This window comes from Teleopsis dalmanni, chromosome 1, assembly GCF_002237135.1.
Source record: "Teleopsis dalmanni isolate 2A chromosome 1, ASM223713v2, whole genome shotgun sequence".
Lineage (NCBI taxonomy): Eukaryota > Metazoa > Arthropoda > Insecta > Diptera > Diopsidae > Teleopsis > Teleopsis dalmanni.
This window is the reverse complement of record NC_051846.1, coordinates 170,164,237-170,178,489: the sequence shown is the minus strand read 5'-3', so window position 1 is coordinate 170,178,489 and position 14,253 is coordinate 170,164,237. Positions and strand designations below refer to the sequence as shown.

Genomic DNA, 14,253 nt, shown 5'->3' with positions numbered 1-14,253 from the left:
TTTATATATAGGAAAACATTGAAAAATGAATGACAAAATAATAAAATTAAGACATTTAGGTATTATTAAATTTATAATTAATTATGAAAACTTTTAAATCTTTTTCTTTTTAATTTAAATAAATGAATTTAATATATGTTATGCTTTCACATAAAAAAAATTTTTTTTTTCTTGTAATTTTATAGTATATTATTTTTTTTATAATGCAATTATGCTCGTTGCTTTTAATTATTGGCAGCAAGCAGCATTACCAAAAAAAAAAACTTTAATTAAAAATTAATTATTTTGGCATGATAAGTAGTATTTTATGCCTTCAACGTTATTGGTTGCGGTATAATCAGTAAAAGAACTTAAAGTTTTAAAAAAAAATGAATTTTAAATATTATTATGGTTTCATATATATTTTTTTCTGTTGTAATTTTAAAGTAAATTATTTTTTTTTTAAAAACGTGTTCAAAAAGAAATAAGAAGTTAATTTTTAAAGTTAATTATTTTTGTCGAAAGCTAAAAGCACATTTTACGCATGCTTTGATGTAGTTGAAAACTAAATTAAAGCAGTATATGCACAATTTTTTTTCACTGTCATGTTTTTATATTTTCTTTATAACTTTAAGGCATTTTATTCTATTAGTGAACAATGAAAGTAAAAAAAATTTATATTATTTATGAATACCAAAATAAATGTTAAATTACCTAACAAAATCTTTCTTTTGCTTTTCTACAAACACACACAACTAAGCAGAATTCAATCTGCAGAATTCTTAATCTGCAGAATCAATCAAGTCTAGCAAGTATTAAAAATTAATATACTAAAATTAAAATTGTAAAATTACTCCAATGTGGCACGGGTCACTAAAACCATTTAGACAATGATATCTCAAAAAAAATAATTTTTTTTTTGATTATTAGTACTGCTATTGTGAATGGAAAACTTTTTTAATTTTTGAATTCTTCCGCGTTACTATTGTGAATTCAAAAAAAAAATTTTCTAAATTCTTGAACAAAAAACTTATTTGAACTTATTTTTAACAAAATTCACAATATAAAAATTGTTATTGTCATTTAGTTATGTCAAAATTATATCTAAATAATAGAATTATTAATTAATAGTTAATAACTAGTATGAATAGTTAATAAGCTTAAAGCACAAATATTTAACCATTTCTTAATTTTCTCACAGTCTAAATGAAAACTTCATTTATATAACTAAATTAAATAAAATTGACGATAAACAATCTAAGCTAACCTTAACTTACTTAGGCGATTTACAACAATTTCGTTATTTAACTACAAGTCACGAATCCAGGAAACAAATTTCGTGGGTAATTGTAACTGAAATTATATTTCCATGTGCGAAGTTCACTTTCATTTTCAACTATTTGAGTTGGTAAAATGCTGCATTATTTTATTGTCAATACAACAAAAAAAAAAAAATAATAGTGAATAATCAAATATTTTACAAAGAGGAAAGTAAAGAAAAAAAATATAAATGGTAAATATAATCATGTTACCGATATAAAAAAACTTTTGATTTCCTTATTACGTTATGCAAATGTAAATGCAACAAGGCTTCAAACTGAACTAACGCAGCAGGATTAAGCTCAGCTTACATCTTACAAAAAAAAAAAAATAATAATAATGTAACGAACAAGTTTTTAAGGTTTATAAATTTTTTATACCTCCAATAAATCAAAGCAGTTAAAATCAAAAGCACAAAAAACAAAAAACAAAAAATCAAAAGCAAATTGAAAACGCAAAAAAAAGAAGTAATGTACGATTTGCAGCTGTTAGGCTTCAAGTGTTTTAACTTGGCTTACTGATTTCTTATTTAATTTAGCTTTACTCTTTCGCTCTTGTGTGGGAAATGAGATAATACAGCACAAGAAAAAAACAAAAACACAAAGAAAAAAAACGCAAGCCACTTTGCACAAGTGAAAGTTCTTTCATCGTCCATGACACCGATTCCCCGATTCGTTTACATTGCTGGTTCGTTGGCAGCAACGAGCGTTCGTGTCGTAAACGAACAACCCAACACACAAACGATCATCATCGTCATTAGCACAATTGTGATTATTCGTGCTGCTTTACGATATACACTGTGCTATGTGCGATGTGCTATGTTGAATGATCGTGCGTGTTGGAAAGTGATGGCATACGGAAAAGAAATGCAATACACAACTTGTGTAATCACAAGAAATGGCAACAGTAGTAAACTGTGGCAGTAGCAGTAAAAAAAAATAAAAAGAAAAAAAAACATGTATAAAAAAGATATGTAAAAATTGGTCAACTAAAATGCAATAAACTGGCTTTTACGCACTTTGCAATCCGAGCTGAGTGAGGCTTACAGGAAAGGCTCGCAATATCAGAGAGTGAAAAAAGTATTACTTTTTATGTTGATTGATGCTAATTGATTTTATGGCTCAAATTTATGCGTACACCGGCATAAGCTCGGCTTGTATATTATCAGCAATTTATGGTAGAGTGTACAGGTAGAAAAAAAATGTTTATTAAACAATTTTATTGAAGCTGTTTTTAACAGTATTTTTTTTTCTTTTTGAAAAATTAGTGCAGTGAGGCAGAAAGAATTAAAGTGAACATTTTTTCAGGAAGAGTTTTTTATGAAAATAATTAGGTCAAAATATTTATTGATAAAAAAATGTAATGCTAATACTTATTATATAAATAGTATATTATTTATTTTATATATTATTTAATTAAATATATATATAAACTCGCTGTTTATCGTTCTAAGCATTCAATTATATGAGAGCAATTACATTGCGTTGCTCAATATTCGTACTGTTCCTACATATATATATATACGAGTATATTAAATATATTTTAATTACATAAATATATCATATAAACAGTTTATAAATCCACTACATAAAATATGTTGCTTGATAAAAATATGATATATGCAATAAATATTTATTAATTAAGTGTATTTAATTGAAACCCTACGTTACAAAAGTCACTCAAAGTCTCATGCAATACTTGAGTAATTTTTGAGCATTAATTTTGGTGCATCAATTTTTTATGCTTGCTACACTTGATGTATTCTGCAGATTGAAAATTAGTATACATGAACTTCGTTTGATTAGAAATAATTTTATATATATTTTGGAATTCTCAGACTACATATAAAGTTCTTACTTTCATTGTTCAATATTCCATTATGGCGTTAACAATAAAATTCCAGTGAAAATGTGAAATAAAAAATTTAAAAATGTACAGAAAGAAAATATTGTGCATAAATTGGATTCATCACCTTTGTAGGTATAAGCATTAAAGTATGAGTAAAATTTCAATCCACTAAATGCAGTAAACTGTATGAAAATTGTTAAAATAAATAACCTAATCCCTAATCCTCAAGTGTGGCATGGTCCAACTGAAAGAGACAGGAAAAATAGTTCTCTAACCCTACTTAAGAAATATTGCATGGAAATTTCGATATGGAAAGTTTTTTCGAATATTCAGTTCCTTGATTTTAGACCAAATCGCAAGTGCTTAAACATTTCTAAGGCTGTGTTAGAACAGTTTAAGTACAACAAACGTGAAATCCGTTTCTCAAGAACTGGTGTATATTATGTGACTATATAGGTAAAACTGAGTATTATAATTATCAAAGAAACGTGGTAGTCTTGAAACGAAAAAAAATTAGTTTTACTAAGACAATACACTGGTGCATATTTTAGCAACCGACGAATATCCAAAATTCCTGAATTGTGTATCGGCCATTATCAACCGCTTTATTCAATAAATTTTAAGAATTTTATTTTTGTTTTTGAAGTTTAGTTTAAAGTCCAAAAATTCTAATTGAATGTAAAGAAGATACACGCAGTACTTTAAAGAATTTAACACATTGCACAATTTAGAAGGGTTAAGAAATAGAAAAATACAATGGACAACTAAAAACCAACAATAAAAATATATTTAAATATATTAAATTTTGTGATTCATTTCGATCACATTCAATTAAATACAGATACTTTGCAAGTAGTGCTGATGAAATTCCAATTACACGCTTAATCAATAGATTACAGTTATTTTATATAAAAATCAAATTTTTTATAATGATAATGTGATTCAATAGATTATTGCCCAGAAGGGTAATAGCACTCATAGAATATATTTCACATATGCGTAAGCTAGTATATATTAAATTCTCAAACTTTATCTAATATCTATTATATCATTTATAGTTTTTTTAATAAATAATGAGAAAGTGCTGTTAACAAGCACAAAGTAGACGCTTTATATCACTCTTTCTAAAGCATTACGAATCATTACGATTCAAATTTTACTCGTCATTGAATAGTTTAATATTATCAATACCTTAGAATATATATTTTTTTCTAATAAATCTTAAAATTATTATCTATTTATATCAATTTATATCAATAATATATGCAATAACTTAACTTTTAACATAGAAGAAGAGGAACAAAAAAATACTACGATGTGATGGTTTTATATAGTTACTTGTGGAATTTTCAGTATCCCGGGTGTGACAGTTTTGTTGGTTGACATATTCATCAAGCGAAAAAGAAACTTAACGACTCGAAACGAAAACTCGATCCGAATAATTATCACTATTTTTGTAATAAGTTTTTACAATTTTAACATGTTTAGTGATTGTTGAATGACACATATCTTAAACTAAATATATGATACATGGGATGACAACTCTGTTAAGTATGAGTTACTGAAACAGTGCAGCCAATTTAGAACCACAAAATGGATGACTCTGGATTTAATAATTCTATTCCATATAATTTAATTCATTATAATAGCAAAAATTAAAATTAAAATATTAAAATTATTATTTATATAATGAACTTAACACTTTTTTTAAATAAAATATTAATATATTTAAATGAGTTAGTATATCTACGAATTATCTATTAAAATTGTAATTTTGGTGGTTCATTGAACTCGGTTGTATTTTTACACTAACATATTATCTGCCATCTGTTTTATTTTTTTTTGTTTATTTTCTTTTTTTTTTAATAAAAACGTTTGGCTCAGCTTTCAAAGAACAGCTTTGCTTGCTTATAAATTTCTAATTAATTTTTTTTTATTTTTTTTTTCTTTTTTTATTTATTTAGTCAATTAACATTTTTAAGCGCAACATTAATTCGAAATAATTTGACATAATTTCAAAAAAAAAAAAAGATAAAAAATAGAAAGAAAAAAATTTGATACTCGTATTTCTTTAATTTCCGCATATATATATATATAACAGGTTATTTTAAAAAAGTTGTTGAAATTAGTTAATTATTATTATTTCAAATATTTTTACTACTATTAATTAATATTTTATACATACAATATAATACATTAATTATTACTATTTCAAGCAATCAAATTTTTGACTATTATTTATTAATCTATATTTGAATCAATAGTTTTATTACTAATTATTTTATATATAATTTTATAATTATTACTTATTTATTATATACGAGTATTAAATTAACAGTTAATATATGTAATATTTGGTACTAATTTCTACATTGAAGCAAGTTTAAATTCTGTTCTAAATGAAAACTAGATATTGGAGTAAAGTAGATCTTGATATAGACTTAAGGACTTATTATAGACTTCATATAGACTTAAAGACTTATTATAGACTTAAAGACTTATTATGAACCTAACTTGCATATAAAACATTACATCCATTCATAGGTTATACCGAACGTATCTTCGTATCCACCATAATATGACACTAAGTGTCTTGCGCTCAGACTAAACAAGCCCATTAAGGAAAAAATATTCCTAGAAAATTAATTAGGTTAATTGGGTCGACACGCACAAAGACTGAAATATATTAAGAATTATACATGTATAAAAAACCATACGTTTATTCAAAATATTAAAAGCGTGAATGCATAAACTTTTAGATATATGTTATACGAGTACTTTTCATGGATGTTACCAATCTTATCTTAGTATCGACGATATGATACTGAGTCTCTTTTGTGCTCAGATTATTACAATTCAAGGAACCCCATCACTTCTCGTGAAAAATGAATAAACTTAAATAGGAATAAAAACAGTCAATTATGTGGGATTAACATACAGTAGTTGATCGGTCAACTAGAGTGTTTATTGGAAAAATCTATCATTTTTGGACTGCAGTTGTACAAGTATCAGGAAGTGACCACTGTTAGGTTTGAACTGTAGACTCATCTGTTAACACAGAGTCCAAAAAGTATACACAAACTATTAAATCAATAGATTTTTTTAAAGACTTTTGATGAAGGACATTTGGCAACATCCGAAACAACTATCTGGTGACCCTAAGCATTTAGTTGATTTAATAAAATAAAACGTCGGGTGAAAATAAATTAAAAAATTTTTTTTATACAATTTATTCAATTTGTAATACGTATACATTAAGACTGAAAAGTTTTCGGAAATTCTCATTTAAAATTCGCGCGCTGTATATTTTTCGATATTTTAAGTTTATGTAGTTTGGCAGCACTGTCCTTAATTACTATGCCAAAAATGAGCGCGATCTGTCAGACAGTTCGTTTACGGCAGCTGTTGAAACCAGTTCACCTCAGTAGTGCGTTGCGAAATGTCTTCGACGGTCTTACGACCGTCCTGAAAGGCTTTGTACCACTCATAAACTTGAGTTTTCGATAAAACTGATTCCCCATAAGCCTTTTGTAGCATTCGCAACGATTCTGCACACGAAATTCGTTCGAAACACAAAATTTGATGCAAACTCTTTGTTCAATATTTTTTTCCATTGTTTTTTTCGCAACGCACTACTGAGGTGAACTGGTTTCAACAGCTGCCGAAAACGAACTGTCTGACAGATCGCGCTCATTTTTGGCATAGTAATTAAGGACAGTGCTGCCAAACTACATAAACTTAAAATATCGAAAAATATACAGCGCGCGAATTTTAAATGAGAATTTCCGAAAACTTTTCGGTCTTAATGTATATAATTATATTTGTTTATATATAATTTGCTAATATAAGTCTATGGGCCTATCGCTGATATATGTGGTATATATCCAGTTCGAAAGAATAAATGTTTAGAAATGAAGTGACTTGTGTCAAAATATATATTTTTAATTTTTCGCAAATCAATTAAAATATCAACAATGTATATATCCAAAAATTTTATTCTCAGAATTACTTTCAAGTCATATGTTTTGAATACTCTCAAAATATGCATTTTCTTATAGAAGTACATATAAGATAAATTCAATATTAATGATATATCTTATTTAATAATATAAAAACAATATGCATATAAATCCAAATTTTTTTTCCTATAAATATTTTCCATATTTTTTAATTCGATATAGTTCTAATATATGAGATAATTTTAATATGAAAAAAATATCATATATTTTAAAAATATAAACAACATATATAATATACATATGTGTATTGGTCTACACATAATATATACTAAATATAAATAATATATCACATTTATTAAAAATGTAAATAATTTCATATATTTTCTTATTCTATAATTCTTAATTATGATATAAAATATAATTAAATTGTTTAATATAAATCACATCTATATTTTTTACTTACCCGACCACACTGCTGGGCCAGGCATAGTTTGCGTTTCTCTAGATACTTTAGTGGACGTAATTTTGCTGCTTCTTTGCTGCCTGAGCTTTGAGGCTATTGTGAATTTTTTCTTCTTAGCTTATAAAAAGCCAAAAAAATAATTATTTTTTTTAATTTTATGCACTTTTCTCAATTTTAATTAAATTTTTAATTTAACATTTCAATGCTTCTAACTGCTTATAATTTATTTAAAATATGAAAGTTTCGTTTAATACAAATTTTGTACCTCATTTTGTCAGCAATTAAATTATTTTTCCTTTTTTTTTATTATAATTCACATTGGATTTTATTATGAGTCAAATGAAGTTAAAAAAATTACTGCAAATATTTTTTTATATAATTAATTTAAGTAATATATTATAAATTAATATGCGCATAATTAAACGACCAGTCAATTGTTGTTGCATAAAAAGTGTTTATATGTGTATTTATATTTGAGTGTGCATTATATGCAATTCATACAACAAAAAAAAATAATAAATAAATAACTAAACTATTAGGGCTAAAGTTAATTGCGGTTTTGAAGTTTGTAATACTTAATAATATAAAGTTAATTATATTTGTACACAAAATAAACGTTTAAATTGGATAACTAATTATTAATAAAGCTTTTTGCATATTATAAAAAATATTTCTGTTTATTTTTTAATAAAAGAAAAACTATTTTTGTTTAGTTTATCTTAATTATATTAAAATGTCTATGTGTGGAAGTTTATACTCAAATAATATAATTCTTTTTTTCTCTTTAGAATAGAATATGTTATTAATTAAGTTTAAATATCACTTAGAACATTTTAACAATTTTTTTATTAACATTTTACCAATAATAAATTAATATTGTAATAGTAAAATTACATATCATGAAAAATTTATAATAATAGTTACAAAAAAATTCAAAATAAATCGAAGTCATGAGTATTTTTGTAAATAATAATTAAATTTATAATCCAAGAACCGCAAATGTTAAAAAAAAATTATTTATTTAAAAAAAAAACTGGAGATTATATAATATGATTTAAATATAAATATATAAAAATAATTTATATATAATTATATATATATAATACATAATTTATATAATTTTTATATAAATATAATTTATTTAAAAAAAACTGGAGACTATTATATTGGTATATAATTAAACGAAGTACTTTAAGCCAAAAAAAAAAACTGAAGTTAGTAATATCACTTTTTATTATTATTGGTCTTTTTTATACAATTATCAATCAGATCTGCATACCGATCATTAATTAACTAACTATATACTAAAATAATATTATTTACACTATTAAAAATTATTTATTTATTAAAAAAATAGATGGTACGTATTTAAATTCTACTTAAATTAAATAATATAAGTAATAATTGGTTAAATGTATGTACATTAAGCCAAAAAAGTATTTCATTTACTTTATGAAGAAGAAATTATTAATATAAAAAATGGTAAATATATATTTTTTTTAGAAATTGAACGAAATAAATTAGTAATTATTGGTTTAAGTTAAACAAAAAAACTGATAATATTTATTTGCATTAATAAAAATTATGTTTTCATTACAAAAAAAAAAATAGAGTATATTCAATTCCTAATTATATTAAATAATTAAGTAATAATGAACTCAATTAATGTACTATCAGCAGCAAAAACTAAAGTTAATAATATTATTTTGTTTTATTACTTTTCTTTTATTAAGCAAATTATTGATCGTATCAGCCATCTGATTAATAATTAATTAACTTATTACTTGAAAAATTTTATAATTTATAATTTATTTTATTAAAAAAAAAAAATAGAAGGTATGTGCCTTTTATTTATAATTAAACTAAATAATTATATATTAATTAGCTTAATTTATGTACCTTAAACCGAAAAATAGCGATTAATAATAATTTATATTATATTAATAAATTATTTAGTATCTTTTATAGTATTTATTATATATATATTAATAATAATTTATTTTATTTTATTTTATTATTAAGTTATGATTTATATTTTATTATATCTATTATTCTATTGTTGTTTTTTTAACTTGTTTTTTAGAATTTGTCAACACTGCATAATTAAAATTAATATAGACATAAACAACATACATTAAACATTTTAATTATAAATTGAAAAATTTAAGTATATAAAAGTAAATCAAAAAATAATTTTGTAATAAATACTTGATAAAAAAATATTTATATTATTTTTATATTTTATTTTGTTTTTTATTCAATAAATTTATAAACCAATCATTTGCTTATGCACGCATACATATAAACAACCGCAACAAATTTAAGCAACATTCTACTTAGCAATTGCATTAGATTCACTAACACCAACACATAAATACACTTTAACTTTGAATGCGCATAACAACAATTGACTTGGAATTAGAGCTTTTGACACACTCACACACATGCACAAATACTATTTATCAATCAAACACTTTTTTGTGTTAACTTGAAGCTCCTTTAGTTTTGGTGTGTGTGGGCAGCAGCAACGATCTTCGCGTATAAAAGGAAATTTTCCTTGAAATATACACTAAAGAACTTTATCCCTTATCCTTTATCCACAAACAATTTTTTTTTTGTATATTATTAAGCAACGATTTTTTTTTTTGAAGTCACAAATTGTTTTATTTGTAATTATAAATTTTAAAATTTTTTTTTTGTATTTTGTTGTTAAAACTTTTATTTTTTTTATTGTGTCGTGTGTGTACTTTATTCAATAACTTTTAACTATTTTTAAATATACATTTTATGCATTTATTTATTTATAATTATTAAATTTTTGTTACTAATTTAATGTTTATGGCATAAATTTTACATTTTTTCCGTTATAACTAAATTTGTTTTTTTTTGTTTTTGTTAATTGTTATTATAAACGTAAAAGCAGTAGTAGTAGAAGAAGAAGAAGCAGCCGTTATACGTGCGCTGCTGCTGCGGTTTACATTATTGGCAACACACTGAGCGCGACTACTACTTTTTTGTATGTTTCGTATGTGCAAAACTGATTCGTAAACTTTGCAATCTTTTTTATATTTTTTTCTTGTTTTGTATTTTTTGCTTTGCATGTACTACTTGCATAAATGTATGCAAAAGTGTGTCTGTGTGTTTTGTTGTTGTTGTTGCTGTAGCTGCTTTTCTTATGGTTAATTTTTTTGATTTTGCTTTTTGAACGTGCTTGCTTGCTTGCTAACTTTTGTATGCTTTAGCTGCTGTTGCCGCTGCTGCTGACTGCAGCTACTTTGGCTTAATTTATATTTTCGCACTAACTACCTTAACTCTTTACTATTTTTTTTTCTGTTAACATTTGAACTGAGCGTGCCTTTTTGTTTGGTTTATGTCAAATTATGCAGAGTCGCTCTCTTGTTAATATCGTATTTATCGGTTTTTTGTTTCGAGCACAGCTTGTAAAGAGCAAAATTTGTCTTAAATAATCGGGAGAGCGACTTAAAGTCAATATTTATGCGTTAGTGACAGTAACGGTTTAGAAAAAGTAGTTTACGTATATACATATATATGTGTGTGTGTATAATATATGCGTAGGAGTTTAATAAACTATTCAGAGATATCTAATTTAATTTAATTAATCATTAAGTGCACTAAGCTTTTATATAAATGTTTTTATTAATATAATTATAATTTAATATTCTGTAATTTAATTATAGTTTTTATTTTTTTTTAAATGCGAATTGTTTGCAAAAGACTAGCTGTTTTGATTAGAATATTTATGTTCTAAGAGTTGATTTTTTATTTTGCAAAATGGCAATAATTATTTATTAAATACACAACAGTTTAAAAAGTTACAGTTTTATTTATTTTTTTTCAAATATTCTTTATTTTTTTTTATTTTTTTCTATTTTTATTTATTTTTTTTTTTTTTAAACAATTTCAGTACGTTTTAATTATATATTTTGCACTGAATAATATCTCAAAACGAAAATTTTATAGTAATAAGTTTAACTAATTGATAATGGCAGTTAATAGTAAATATATTTAAAGATCTGTAATAGTTTTTATAGTTTAATAATTGAACTATTAGTTATTTCAAGTCATATATTTTTAATTTCACCTACTTCAGTTATCATTTAAAAAATTTTAAAAGTTAAACTATTAGTTATTTTTACTCATATATTAACAATTTTGACTTATTTAGCTATCATTTGAAATTTTAGTTTATTTGAGTTGTATATTTTCAATTATACCTTCTTCAATTGTCACTCAAAAAGTCAAACTCATTTATTCAAAACACTATTTCAATAATACTTAATTTTTTTATTCTTCTATTAAGCTTATCTTTAAACACACCTCTACATTGACGTTTATCTTAGCACTTATATTAGTTATATTTATGCTTCCAAACGAAATTTAGCATATTGTTTATATTATTTTAAACTATTCAGTAACACGTAAATAGCCGTTTTTTTTTTTTTAAATAAATTCACGTTCTAACGCAATTCACATAGAATACGTTTATGCAAACGGAAATTGCAACTGACGAAGTCTTCAAAGTTTATCAAACCAAAATGCAGTTTCCTCAACAAACAAAAGCTTTTCTACTACTATAATTCAGCTACTACTAATTTGGTTTGTGACTACTTTTTTTTTGCATGTATATCATTTATGCTACAGCAGTACAAAATATATTTTAGTAGTATTAATACTACTACTACCTTTTAACTGCTTCCATCAATATGCTTATTTCTTGCTATTTTTTGTTTTTGTTTTAAAATGTGTTTTTTACTTCTACAAATACAGGTGCAAATTCAGTTTTTACTCTCAATTCTGTGTTCTACTCAAATTCTGTGCTTTTATGTGCATTGGATTTGTTGTTGTTGGGCTTGAGCTTGCATCTTGCAGCTTCTGTTGCTGATAATTTTAGTGTTACCATTTTATTTGAATTCTACATTATACTGTTTTTTTTTTTTTTGTGTTTGGTGCAAATATTGTACTTTTATCAAAACTGCAATTATATTTTGCAGCGTGCAGGCAGCCAGCAAACACAGAGTCAATCAACTTTGGAAGGTCATATGGGCTAAAAAGACCCGAATCCTTGAATGTAGAGTGTATCAGAAAATACGTTAAAGATACGGTGAGGCGAGGAAAGTACTTAAAGGATATTGCTTTGGTCCTGGTATGAGTGAAAATAACCACAGAGTTGACACAATATAAGTTTTATATACAATTTTTAACATTTTCGATGATTTTAAAATAATCAAAAAAAAAATTAATTAATTAAACTTAATACTGTTAAATTTTAGTTATATTGTGTTATTCAGTGTAAAGTATATACAAACTAGAACTGAATACGCTAAATCCATAAAACAAAAAATAAATAAAGAAAAAAAATAAATAAACAACAAAAATTAATAAAAAAAATAAATAAATAATAAATGAAAGTAAATAAATAAATGTTAAAAGTAAATATTAAAAAAACAAAATAAATAAATAAAAAAAAAATAAAAAAGAAACAAAAGAAAACGAATAAAATTAAAATTAAAATAAATTATAAACAATTATAATTATTTTAGTTTTAATTATAATTAAAAATATAATGAATATTCGATAAATAACAATAATAAAAATATTTATATAAAATCTTAGTGTTTTTCATTATTACCTAAATTCTATTTATTTATGAAAAAAAAATATTCTATAAAAAAATTCTATAAATATTCTATGATGTTTGCACTAAGCAACACTGTTTTGACTAAAGTGATGGGCCACACAAAGTATCGTCACTGTGACCAAATTTAAACCAAAATTTGTTTTTTGCTGAAACTATGATATGCTTGCAGGGCATGGGTGTTTAACCATGAAAATGGTTACGGTGTCATGACGGTGACAAAGCTCTAGTTAGTTGATGGCTATCCAATCTAAACATAATTGAAATATACGTGTAATTGGTTTTAGCGGGTTAAAGTCTAACACTGTACTTTCCAACTATTATACAGTAAATATAAAAAAAAACGCAATAAAAAAATCAGATCACGTACAAACAAACAAAACTAGGATTGCTAGAAAAGAAAAGTTGTCCTGATCCCTGGAAAACTACAAAAAAACCGATTAACTATATCCATATAATTGGACAAGATGAAAGTTATACTGTGAGAAGAGACAGTATGTTATAGATATATGTTTCTTTTTTTGTGATAACATATGTTAAGAATTGTTGTATGTCTCATACAATAATGTATGAGACATACAAACAACAAGAAAAAGGCGATAACCGTTAGTAACCTTGATGAGCTAGGTTTTAAAAAACATAAATGAAAAAATAATACAACACAGCACAGCAGATTCTGTCGTCTCAGGACAAGAATGGTCGATCCCACATAAGAATATGGCAAAAGGAGAGAAGAAGAAATAAAGTTTATATGATCTAATACCATTCCAAAAATTGTATAACTATTTTTGTATAGGTATACTGGCCTAGAAAAGTATAGTTGTTGGTAATTTGATTATATTTTATAAATCGGATTACTACATATTATTTGTTTATTATGTTTCTTAAGTTTTATTTATTTGAACTCTACATCAAATTTCATCAACACAAAATATGTTTTTTTGTATTGCGAATACTCAAAATAATAGAATTACAGTCAAGCTTCCATTACTCCAAGTACCTATTGGTAAAGAAAATGTTCGAAAACT

The 14,253-nt window shown here is 24.3% G+C and overlaps 2 protein-coding genes across 3 annotated transcripts in view; one reads left to right on the top strand and one right to left on the bottom strand.

The window, feature by feature from the left end:
- LOC119670089 (hormone receptor 4) overlaps positions 1-14,253 on the bottom strand; it is a 135,492-nt gene that overhangs the window by 71,076 nt on the left and 50,163 nt on the right. The gene's annotated exons all lie outside the window — the stretch shown is intronic.
- LOC119670090 (putative GPI-anchor transamidase) overlaps positions 1-14,253 on the top strand; it is a 145,099-nt gene that overhangs the window by 89,340 nt on the left and 41,506 nt on the right. The window contains exon 7 of one of the 2 annotated variants that reach the window (XM_038080209.1): positions 12,582-12,762. The exons of the other annotated variant lie outside the window; for it this stretch is intronic. The gene's annotated coding sequence lies outside the window, so the exon portion shown is untranslated. Of the gene's footprint in view, positions 1-12,581; positions 12,763-14,253 lie in introns of those variants that run through there. 2 annotated transcript variants of the gene reach the window in all.